Consider the following 13,228-nt stretch of genomic DNA (forward strand, 5'->3'; position numbering starts at 1 on the left):
GTCAGATGCAATGTACACCAATGATTCGTACATTTTACTTCATAGCATGTGTAATCCAAGAAAAGTGAAGTGGAAGGTAAAACGGAATGCCAGAATTGCCGTTCGGACGTATCCCGTAAGTTTGAACTTATTTACATAGATGGTATCCAAACAACACTAAACATTGACTACAGTTTCGCCGGCTCGGTTGATTGTCGTTATGAACCAGCACAAAAAACAAAGCTGCAAATTATGCGCCAGTGGCGGTACCACGAACAAAGCACTCCCTGAATCTCATTAGCCGAGCCAGCTGGCGGAAGCTTTTGCATAAAGGTTACTAGGTTACTATTTTCAACGAAAACTGTTTATTTATTAAGCAGTATAATATACCTTCGACGAAATCAAATGTAACCATACCAACGTAAGAAATAACATAAACAAATCCAAACTTTTCGTCTTGCCATTCCACTTGTTAACTCCACCATCTTGGTGTAACCTTGAGTAATTTCATTTCTGGCAACTGTGTATGCAACCGCCATTTCTCTAATGGAATACGGAGGTAAACATTACGATACGGATGCGATACGGAGGTAAACATTTGGTTTTATTATGATTCATTTTACCTAAATATTTTTCTTTTTCAGCTTAAAATCGTAGAAATCCATAGCAACAGTTTCACGCAGTCGTAAGTGTTTAGATAAACTAAACATCAGAGGCCAAAAACGGCGGATGTCGACGTGCACAATTGATTGTTTTTTCCCCTTATTCTATTATCCAAAGATCGCAACCAACAGCAGCAATTGACCGCCTCTCGATCGATTCGTTGTTCCAGGAAACGATGGATATCAGTTGGGCCAATCGTACCGTCAGCAGCAAGGAAACCAACAACAACCGTTTTACACTGAGCAATCAACAGCGACCGATTCGGACAACATTGACTCGGATGGAAGCAGCAGCAACAGCGCAGATTGTCGGTGTTATTCCATATACTGTCTGCAGTAAAAACTCCACTAGTTGATGAACGATATGCTACGGCGAAAGTATCACAATTTCAAACACATCGTCCCGACAACATTAATTCTAAAGCGGTACTTGACGACGGCACCCAGCGAAAACCATCATCATCACTACCACCGACAGCAGTCCACTAATCCTTCCATCAAAGGATCGGAGGGAAAGCGATATGTGTCCCATTTGTGACACAATTTCCTCCACAAATCACTCAACAGCTCAACAACAGGAAATCCGCGTCTGAGGATGATGGGGAGAGTCAGTTTGCGTGGTAAATTTGCTTCAAGGCGCTTCGTTACTGGATCGGTACATGCTGCCTCCGCTCGAATTTGGAGCGTCACATCAAGCAGTAACATCCTTAATTCTGGTCGTATTGTCAGCGCGGAGGCAGAGATCCAAATCCATCGTCGACATGGCAGAAAAAAAATCGTATAAAGCCTAACGCCAAACCGTGTCAACTGCCCCTACTGGCATGTTCCCCTGGGACAACAACATCAGCATAGGATCGGAAAACAACAGTCCACTGGAGAAAACTGCGATCTCTTCGAAGGTATTGCCCATGACAGATTCCACCGTGAAGAAGTATTTTTCTGATATCGAACTCTAGGGGGGAGTTCGATGCCAGTTAGCGCTCTAGTTGAAGTATCCAGTGAATAGAGAACAGACACTCTGTTCAAGTTAGAGGCCAAATACTTGTTCGATACTGGTACAAGTAACTTGAACAGAGTGTCTGTTCTCTGTTCACTGGATACCTCGCTGGATACCTCAACTAGAGCGCTGACTGGCATCGTCTAAATCAGCCTTCACATCTAATTCGACATCTAGTTAGGACAGTGGACAGTGTAACGCGACACGAATAAAGCCGGTTCAGACGGAGCGAATAAGTATGCGTGTCGGTCTAGTCAGTTACTGCAGTGCAGCTACTCACACCGTGTGAACACATCATGCCAGTTAGTGTCATATGTGATCCGGCGTGCGAGCTACTTCAAAGTTTTTTGAATTTACTCGCACTCGCATCCCTCAAAACGTCAAAAACAGAATTTAGCGTTCAAATCAGGGATGCCAAATGTAAAGAAATGTCTCTATTTTTAAGATATTTGAAAATATGCGAAGATATTTATAGATTTGAAAATGATTGGAAGAACAAATAAAACCCTCATAGTTTCGGAACGAAATCGTTGATATTTAGTTTTGCTCGCTTTCTTTTTGAGATAGTTTTCTAAAGAATCTCTAATATAGAATCATTATCAGGCACAATTTTCATTCAAAATTCACTCACAACTTGCAAAAAAAAAAAAATTTTTTTTTTAAAAACAGAATACATATTCGTTTTAAAAAAGTACATTTTTATTCATTATTTTATTTTTTGACGCGTATTTATTCCACCTGAAAATCTAGTATCATTTTTATTTCACAAATTGGTACACGAAGCTGCTGGCAAGGCAAAATAATAAATAAATAAAATTTGAAAAAATCTTTCAGACTGCCATTTATAGCATCACATACTTCCGGAATTATCTCAGCTAGGGATGCTTTCGAGATTCTAAAAAATACCGACAACAATCTGAACATTCCAGAAGAAAGGCACATCAATGTCATTTCTAATTTCAGTGTTGCAGGTACAGCATCCCTCATGAGTGTATATTGGTGTTGTATTTGTAGAGTTCCTTCAATATTGTTGCTCCTTTTCTTTGCATCCAATTCCTGGCCCGAATCCTTTTTTCTTTCTGCTTTTTTTGGATAGTTCTGCTTCAGTTCAAAGAAATTCAACACAAAGTATGTATTTTAAACACGATCAGCGTGTGTTTCGCTATAAAATTGTATAATGATACTGTTAAGAAATCGAAAATCGATGGTGCTAAAACACGCGGTCAGTTTGGTTAGATTTTTATTGAATTTAACTCTGTCTGATATTCCAGCGATAACACGATAGACGTTGAGTACTTCAGTATGTATTTCCGACTGATGAAGAGAGTGATTCTGCGTTGCGCTTTAATATTTATAGTCTTGGTCAGATTAAAAGCGCGAGAAAAGGCTTTACGATAGGTCAAGCTGACCATTTAGACAAATTGAGCGAGAGCTCGAAAGTTAGCGAGCTTTCTCCGTGTTTCTAGGACTAGGCTAGGAAAATTATCTACATTCCTGAACATACGCCGGCCACCGTTGAAAATTTCATTTTCAACATTAAATTCACTATGGTGGTGACCTGCGACTTACTATCCTAACACTTATCAATGATCTATGATTTTATACAAATATTCGTTGATTTTCTTGAACGTAAAATTGGTTGGATTTCAGTGTGATGATAGTGGCCAAGAACTAATTGTTTCACTGTTTTGGTAATTGATCCTCATGACGTCAAGTTGCTCCTCCTCCTTCGGCTTCCTCCATCTCACATCCTTCATCCCTTGGTTGCCGTTGTTTCCTGGTCCTGGGCGCTGCGGTTGTGGGTTGTAGCGCATAATGCATGTTGCAGCGTGCTCAAGAAGTTGTGCTCGTGGTTGTGGGTTGGAGCTCCAAGGATCCCGAAGGCCAGTCATCGACGGAGTAAAAACATTCTATTAGTTTTTTGAAAAATATTTGAATAAATTAACTTACACGGTCCGGAGGCCACCTGGCCTCCGGTCGATGCGCAGCATTGTTGCTGCGCTGGAAAGGACGTCATTGTCCTGTGGTTGAGCATGGTGTGTTGTCGCGTATCGGGAGCACGCAGATCCGGGATATTGCGCGCCTGAATTCTCCATCTTTGTTTTCACGATAACGACACGGATTTTGCCGTCAGGTCCGTTGAAGATGTGCGTCACTCTTCCGTAACGCCATTTGAGGGGTGGCAGGTTGTCCTCCTTTACCAGAACCATAGTTCCGATACGGATATTGTCCTTTTCAGTGGTCCATTTGGTACGAGGCTGCAAGCTGAAGAGGTTTTCCGTGTTCCACCGTTTCCACAGCCTGCGTAAATATTCCTGTACGATCTGCCAGCGATCGAGTCGGTTCGAGGGAATGCTTTCGAGTGACGGTTCGGCTACTGCAGTGAGTGGGCGATGGATTAAAAAATGTCCCGGAGTTAACACATCGAGATCTTCGGGATCAGCTGAGAGCTGGGTGAGCGGCCTCGAATACAGGCAGCTTTCTATCTGGGTTAGAAGGGTGGTAGCTGTTCTGCTGTTAGCGATGAATTACCGAGAGTGACACGAAGATGGGTCTTGACCGACTTCACCGCGGCCTCCCACATCGGTCTCCCATCTCGGTGAACGAGATGGAATAAATTTGAACTCGATACTGTCCTCTGCACATGAACGTTGGATAGCCTGCTTCATTTGCTGCGAATTAAACTGTTGTTCAAGTTCCCATAGTTCTCGTGTAGCACCCTTAAAATTTGTTGCGTTATCGCATTCAATAAGGCGTGGTTTTCCACGTCGTGCAATAAATCTCCGGAGCGCTGCGATGAACGAACCGGTGGAGAGGTCTCCCACTAGTTCGATATGAACCGCTTTTACGGATAAACAGACAAAAATTGCGACATAACATTTTGTTGTCTTCGAACGGTGCTGTGGATGACGATAATACAGTGGACCACAAAGATCCACACCCGTGGAAAGGAAAGGCAATGTTGGACAGACTCTCTCGGGAGGTAAATCACCCATGATTTGCTCTTGGAGTTTCGGGCGACATCTAAAACAGCTTATGCACGAATGTACAATTCTTCTGGCAAGATTACGAATACGTAACGGCCAGAACTTTTCTCGTATGCTTGCGATGAGTAACTGCGGTTCGGCATGAAGCATTTTCTCATAGTAATATTGAGCTATCATTGTTGTTAGTGGGTGGTTGGGGGGTAAAATCATTGGATGCATTCTATTCGACGAAACAGCAGCGTTACGCAATCGGCCTCGAACGCGTAGTATTCCGTTGGAAATGAAGGGAACTAAATTCTTCAATTTTGAACTTCTGTTCACTTGTTCGTTGCCTTCTAAACAAGCAAATTCTTCACGAAATATTTCGTGTTGTGCAATTCTCACTAATATTTCAACAGACCTTTCTAATTCGGAGGGTCCTAACTGACCTTGTTGGCGCTGATGACGATTACGAGGATCAGCATTGAAACGGAATCGATGAATCCATGCCACTAGACGAAGTAGTGCAATATAGGTTGACCGTAATGCGAAGATTTGGTTCGGCGGGATTGGCTGTACGGCTAACGAGATCGGCTGTTCTTCTAGGTCTTCTCGCCGAAGGTTTTCTCTGGTAGGTCGTTGAAACGCTGGCCAAAATCTCGTCGATTGAGACAGCCAAGGTGGTCCATTCCACCAGAGATTGGTATGCTGGAGTTGAGCAGGGTCCATTCCACGAGATATTATGTCCGCAGGGTTCTCTGTCCCGGGAACATGAGTCCACAATCCAGACGATGTTATGTGTTGGATCTCCGAGACCCTGTTCGCAACAAATGTTTTCCACCGGGAAGGCGTGCTGTCTAGCCAGTGGAGGACGATAGTGGAATCTGTCCAGAAAAATGCTTTCATCTCATGCTTGATGGAGCTTTGAACCTTTTGATATAGGTGAGAGAGAAGCAAGGCTGACGAAAGTTCTAGTCGAGGCAGGCAAACTCTTTTCTGTTTTCGTGTGCCGCCCAGAGGAGCGACCTTAGATTTTGCTACAAAAAGGTTTACTGCAACATCTCCGTTTCTAGCTACTGCGCGTAAATAGAGACACGCGCCGTATGCCTTTTCGGAGGCATCACAAAATCCGTGCATCTCAATCATGATTGGATTTCCAATACGAATGACCCATCGGGGAACTGCGATATGCCTGAGAGATTCGAGATTGTGTCTGAATTCAATCCACCGTTCACACAATTCTTGATCTAGCGGTTCATCCCAAGATTTTTGGTTTCGCCAAAGGTGTTGCAAATAAATCTTAGCTGTGACAATAGCTGGTCCAACTAATCCAAGTGGATCAAAGAGTTTAGCAGCATCTGACAAAATGACTCTTTTCGTGAACGTCTTACAATCGTTCCATCGCGGAACATTGAAGAGAAACTGATCCGTTGTCGTTTGCCACTGTAGCCGTAGCCCTAGTGTTTTGATTGGATTCGAAGAAGGTTCTAACTCTAAAAGCGTTCTCTCGTCTCGCAAGTCAAGAGGAATCTGTGCGAGGATTGAGGGACAGTTGGAAGACCACTTGCGTAAGCAAAATCCGGCGGACTGATGTAATTGTATCAGCTGCGCACAAAGCTGCTGACCTGTCGCGATATCATCAACTCCGGTTAATAAGTCATCCATGTAAAAGTCATTGGATGTCACTCTTGCGGCGAGAGGATGTGCATTTTCACCAATTTTGGCTAACTCTTTTAAACATCTAGTTGCTAGGTACGGGCTCAACATCCCGTAAGTGACTGTTGTAAGTTGGTAAGTTTTTAGTGGTTCTGTGGGCGTGTCTCGCCATAATATTTGTTGGAGTTGGCAGTCGGATGGATGAACGACAATCTGCCGAAACATTTTTTCGATATCAGATATTATTGCGTATCGAAACATACGAAAGCGCAAAATTATCGCGATCAAGTCGTCTTGCACGACAGGTCCGACCATGAGCACATCGTTTAGTGACACTCCGGTGTCAGTAGCACAGGAGGCATCGAAGACGACCCTCAATTTCGTAGTAAGACTTTCGGGTTTAACTATGCAATGGTGCGGTAAATAGTATGTTGGCAAATTACTATTGGGTTTGTCTGATGATGCTTCTTTCATGTGACCCAGTCGGCGATATTCCTCAATAAATTCGCAATAGGATTTTTTCAATGAGGAATTTAAGGTTAGGCGACGCGCCTAAGCGACGAGCGGCAACTTCCTTCGAGCTACCAAGCGTGGAAATTTTGTCAGAGCGCTTCGGAAGACGAACAATGAATCGTCCGGTAGCATCACGTGTAGTTGTGTTGGAAAAATGTGCTTCACAATACGTTTCCTCTACGGAGAATGTGCTGCTAGTTTGGTAAGCTTCCAACTCGAAAAGTCGTGCTAGTTGGTTATTGAAGGATTGCACATTACAAACGTGCGTAAAACTGGGTGCTGTTGATGGTGGTGGTGGTCCTACTTTTCCCGACACCACTCATCCTAGGACAGTTTTTTGCAAAACCGGTTGCTCTGGACCTAGTCGTATAAGTCCGTCTTCAATCAGATCATAGTAAACCTCCATTCCTAAAATCATGTCGATTAGACTAGGTTCGTTGAATGTAGGGTCGGCGAGTACGATATTTTTGGGAAGTTTCCATTTTTCTGTATGAATTGTCCTGCTCGGGAGTTCTCTGGTGATTCCCGGCAAAACATGTAGCGAGAAATCAGCGATAAAATTTGAACAATGAGAATGAATTCGTGCGACGACAGAGTGAGATGAGATGATTTGCGAATTTCCTACACCTCCAATTTCTTGGTGGTTTTTGTATCTTCGTAGTGTTAGTCTTTGTGCTAATTGCTCCGTGATCAAATTTATTTGCGATGCTGGGTCAAGCAATGCTCTTGCCCAAACGGCGTATCCGTTAAGATTCGAAACTTTTACGACAGCGGTTTGCAGTAATACGGTGGAAGGAACTGTTCGAATATTTCCTATCAGAGTGGTCGATATGCAGCTGGTGGTGGTCGAAATCGAAGGTATGTCAATGTTAGAGGGCTGAGCTGAAGGGTTGGCGAGAGGCTGGGCAGCTAGAGGGTTGCGAGAAGGTTGAGGTCTGTTGGATTCGAGAATGCTTTCTGGTGGTATGTGTTTCGAGTTTGAAGGATCTGGTGTGCGAAATGTGGCATTTTGATGTAGCATAGTGTGGTGCTTTTGTCCACAGACTCTACAAGAGCTCGATGAGCATTGTTTGACGAGATGACTCGGCGAAAGACAATTGATACACAGCGAACTCCTTTTGACGGCATCAAAGCGTTGAGAAACGTTCATTTTACGAAGTGCGTCGCAGTGGAATGCAGAATGTGTACCTTGCTTGCAGAATATGCATAATTTGGACGATAAGTTACTGGTGACAGCGTAAATTAATTTCGGTTTCATTGGCGGAACAGGTTCTGTTTCAGCGAATTCGGGATTACGAGATTTGTACGATGACGATAAAGACTGTAGTACTGATGCGTGACCTCGTAAAAACTCAATAAGGTTATGGCTTATAAGTGGCTCCTTCTAAGCGTGCGCACAGCATGTGTGCTAAAAGTACGCTCCATCCATCGGTGGGTATTCCCATCTTCTGTATCATGCTAAGATTTCGTTCAAAATCATCGTGTTAGGGACTCATAGTGTTAGGGACTCATAGCATTCCCTACGCATAGGTTCAATTGAGAGAAGAGAATCAATATAATTTTTCACTACAAGTTTTTTGTTGTCGTAACGTTTATTTAGTAGCTCCCAAGCTACTGTGTAATTCGCACCAGTCAATTCTACTGACTCGATCACTCGTTTTGCTTCTTTTGAGAGTGACGATAGTAATTATGTGAACTTGTCTACAGGTTTCAACTGTGAGTTCGAATCTATCATGCTCACGAAAGTGTCGCGAAAAGTGAGAAAACATTTGGTCAGAGCTATTTATTTGCTTATTTATTTGCATCGAAATCGGTATTGTTCTGTTTGCGAATTTCAGTAACAATGAACCCATACACCATCATATAGTTACGTTCAAATTCATCGCGTATCCTGCGATTTTCTTTTTCATCCGCGTATGAGGTATCAATAGATTTACTCTCATCTTCCTCCAATTCGATTTGCAAACGAACCGACTGAAACTGCGCAAAAATTTCTTCCACTCTTCGTTTCCAACCTTCCAGTAAATTTTTGTCACTTTGCTCATCGTAATTGCTAACCTGATCAACTAGATTTTTCATTGAGTCAGTGCAGAAACGTTCCTGCCGAGATAGTGCCCGCAAACTTGGAGCCATTTTGAGAATATGAATCACGAACGAGAATTCTACAAAATGAGTCTACCAACAGAGTCGAAAATTCCGAATTTAATCACGCACTCGTCAAACAATTTCTACTGCCACAGATTCCGATAACGAGGATTAATGAATACATCTACTTTCACACACTTGCTATGAAATTTCGTTTTGTCTGGTATGGCGACAATGGAATGCGAGTTAACTGCAAAAATGCAAAGTGATACCCTTCTCCCGCTGCAGTAATGTTGTACTCCATCAATACAACATGGAATCAGCGTATCAATTCAATTTGCGATCTCGGTGTTACTATTGATTCGAGACTAAGATTTCACGGACACATCAACATCATAACAGCAATGGCCTATACAGTGCTTGGTTTCATCCGCCGTCATGCATCTGGATTTACTGATGTTCATTGCCTCAAGACGCAATTTTTTTCGCTGGTGTGAAGAATTTTGGAATATGCTTCCCCGGTTTAATGTCCTTTCCTAGTTACACAGAGTCTTGCGATTGAACGAGTCCAAAGAAACTTTGTGTGATTCGCTTTGGGCTCTCTCCCGTGGAACGATCCGGTCAATCTGCCCTGTCATGTTGACCGTTGTACCGAATTGCCTTCGTAAGAGAGGTACGATATCACGCATAAAGGCTGCATGCAGATGGTGGAACGCAATGCGGAGCACAGTCTCGTAAGTAAAAAATCTACGGAAACAACTCTTATTTCTACAACGTGAAACATTAAAGTCAAACACATCGTAGTATCTGTTGAAGACACGGCACATCCTTCGCATGGGCTCGTTAAGGTGAAGGTGGAAGCTAGCCACAAATGGCTGCCACAATGGCGCTCATTTCTTTCATCTCCCTCTCTCACCCCTCGCCCGAAAATCAATAATTTTGCGAAACAGTGTGAAGAAAATGATCGTTTTCGCACACTTCCCATGAAGTAATATCAACCGAACTCTAATCGATTACTCACAAGATATTAAATTTTCACCTGCTGTCGCACTGTATAGTGAAAAACGTCGGAAAACTCGAGCAAGTGCTCTGAAAGTTAAATTTTCATTTTTCAATCTTCGGCAATAGTTTTGTTTGTATTGGTGAAAGCATCGTTATTTTTTCGACACTGATGCCAGACAACATCATCGAAACAGCTATCAAAACCACTCAATAAAATGTTATTCCTGAGTTATAGCGTTTCATGTTATGAAAATCAATAGGATAAAATTGTGTTGATATCAATACAATCATTATTTTTACGTTTAATGGGTATATAATGTTAGTTTTAGCAACTTTAACATAGGGTAAGAAAATTGTATTGCAGAGCTCGGAACACTGCCACGGCTCCCTATGCTTTCAAAAACAATAAACGGAAAAGTATTACATTCAATCTAAATGTCTCGGCCAACGAAGAGAAGGGTTAAGGCTCTCCAACGTGAATATGTGAAAACAATACGACCAACGAAGGAAAAAAAATTGAGGAATTATCAGCATCGATACTATGAGGAAGAACTTGGTAATATCAAAAGAGCCCCAATTCGCATGTGTTATAAATTTGCTCATGTTACGCTCGCGTATAATCAGAATTTTACTTCATATTCAAATGCACCTTCCATATATATTTATGTTTGCAATCGTTCATCGGAACATATCGTTCATACATTTAACTTCAGTATTGAATTGTTATAAGTGAATTGATCTATTTACATGTGCTTTGCTCTTCTCTCACAAACACTATTACCCCATTTTTACACGTGGGTTTACCTATACTACTACAATGGCTAGCTTCCACCTTCACCTTAAATCCATAATTTGTTCGCGAGGGATGGACGCATAAGAAAATATGTGAGCGTAAATTACGGCGGCGGATGTTTATGTTAAGACAACTTAACAGCGAAGAACAGTCGATGTTACCTTGAAGCAGGTCCCCAATGAAGCATGCCATCGTGATGTTACGTCTCGCCTCAAGTGATTCCAAGTGTATTAACATGCAACGACTTTTGTAGCGGGGCAAGTTGTGGACGTCATTCCAATGAAGATGCCTCAGAGCGAAACGGATAAACTTTCGTTGGATTGCATCGATGCGGTTCACCTCGTTTTGGTAGTATGGGCACCACACTACAGCCGAACATTCCAGTATTGGTCGAACCAAAGAGCAGTACAAAGCCTTAAGGCAGTATATATCCTTGAATTCTTTGGCGAAGCGGAACATGAACCCGAGTTGAGAAGAAGATTTCGACACCACGTAGACGACGTGGTCCTTGAATGTAAGCTTGGAATCAAGTAGTAATCCAAGATCCTTGACCGTCGATTCAAGCTTATCCCCGATCTATACCTGATATTTGAACGATATCAGGGTTGAAATACAGTCTCTTGATAAATAAAATAAAATAAAATAAAATAATAAAATAAATTGAATTCATGTGTTTCAACATAAAGTGATGGACACAAAAAAAATCCATCCCATTTTAAATCGAAGTGTTCCATTATTGAAAGTTTTTTTTTCAAATTTTTCGGTATTTCAGTCAATACTATGTAAAAAGAGGTAATTAGTAGACATCTTTTACCATTTCAGTATCGTTGATTTATTTTTTAGAAAAACAAAAAAATATTTTTGTTCCTAAATGGGTATTTTTAGGGTATGACATAAAAAAATTCACTTGGGTAATTTTTTTTACCGTGTTTTCTTCTTCGACTCACCCCTCGGTTTTGAGAGCTGGTTGTTTACACGGCTTACAGAGACAAGGCTAGCTACTCCGGATCAGTCATTTTTTAGTGACGTCATCTGAGTCGTTGAAGTAAACAATGTGTTCTTATTTTTTATTTTTCGTGCTTTGTAAGTTTGTGCGTTGATAATATAGTTGATTATATTTAACTCCATGAATAATTTGATAAAACATTTATCCACAAAGAACATAATTCTCGGTTTTTCGGAAAGCGAAAGAATCTCTTTTTTGGCCCGATAATGTCATTTTCATAATTTATACACCCGCTCACAGCGCATTGAACCATTTTCGATTTTTCATTTGAGGAACATTTACGCGTAAGTCGGAAAACAAAATACAACTGGCGACTGTTTACACTGACGACTCGGATGACGTCATCAAAAAAAAATGTTTACTCGCTAAAGAACTAGCCTTGTCTCTGTAAGCCGTGGTTGTTTACATCTGACACAAACATAATTTTCGTAGCTGTTTTGTCAACTTTTCGTGCGTAGTGACGTGTTTTTGATGCTGAAGAAGCTTCCGAAAAATGGGTGGAAAGCAAATCTCAACACATGTCCGAAACTTGGTTGTGCATGACATCCAGCGCAAGAAGTCTAAACGAAACATTGCTGGAAAGTATGGGGTAAGTCACGGTGCAGTCCATCTGGTTATTCGAAAGCATTAGATGCTCTGCAGCGTGGCCGATCGTCTGGGAAGAGGACCGAAACGTAAGACTGATGCAAGAACGGACACACTAATCATTCGGGATGTAAAGAAAAACCCACGAACGAACATTCGTGCGATTGAAGAAAGGTTGGATTGCGGAGGCGATCTGGCGTAGTGGTAACATCCATACATCTCACGCTAAAGATCGCGAGTTCAATTCTCACTCCCGACGTTCTTCCAAAAATGGAAGTAAAAAGTGATGGACCAGCCAAATGCGTTGAAAGTCACTATAATACAGAAAAAAAGGTTGTATTTGAATCTTTCCAATTCCACAATTCGACGGCGCTTGGTGGAACGGGACCTGAAGAGCTACTTCGCCAAAAAGCGACTGATGCTCAGCAACACCAACGAAAAAACGACTTCAGTTTGCTATGGACCATGTCAACAAGCCGCTGGAGTTCAGAAAGCGCGTTATTTGGTCGGACGAGTCCATGTTCGAGCTGTTTAACAAGAAGAGCATGGTGGTGGAAGCATCATGGTGTGGGGCTGTTTCTTGCTTAGGGCAGGTCAACGGTATTGTGAGTGCCGATGGTTACATCGACATTTTGTGCGAGAACCTGGAAGAATCCATGCTGAAAATGGGGCTGGAGGAAAACTACACCTTCCTGCAAGACAAATAGTGTCGAGAATATTGCTCCCGCTAGCGCATCAATTGAGGAAGACCCAAATCAGTCTCTCACACGTCGTTCTCAAGCGTTAGGCATCTCTGTGGCGTCGTTGTGGCGAATTTTGCGAAAAGATCTTGGCCTACATCCTTACAAACCAAATTGACGCAAGAACTTGAAAACTTGAACTTGAAAATGATCCGGATTATCATCGAAAGCGGATTTTTAGCGTTACGTAATTTGTGCAGGAGGCCAAAATTGGGTTCAGCGTTTGGACTTCTGCAAGCGTGCC

General features: G+C 42.2%; 1 long non-coding RNA gene across 1 annotated transcript; it reads left to right on the plus strand.

The window, feature by feature from the left end:
- Positions 1 to 305: 305 nt before the first annotated feature.
- Positions 306 to 1,667, plus strand: LOC129770743 (uncharacterized). Its single transcript, XR_008742187.1, has 3 exons — positions 306 to 569; positions 624 to 664; positions 760 to 1,667. It is a non-coding gene; the product is annotated as an uncharacterized LOC129770743 (long non-coding RNA).
- The last annotated feature ends 11,561 nt before the right edge of the window (positions 1,668 to 13,228 follow it).

Source organism: Toxorhynchites rutilus, chromosome 2 (assembly GCF_029784135.1).
Source record: "Toxorhynchites rutilus septentrionalis strain SRP chromosome 2, ASM2978413v1, whole genome shotgun sequence".
NCBI classification, from domain to species: Eukaryota; Metazoa; Arthropoda; class Insecta; order Diptera; family Culicidae; genus Toxorhynchites; species Toxorhynchites rutilus.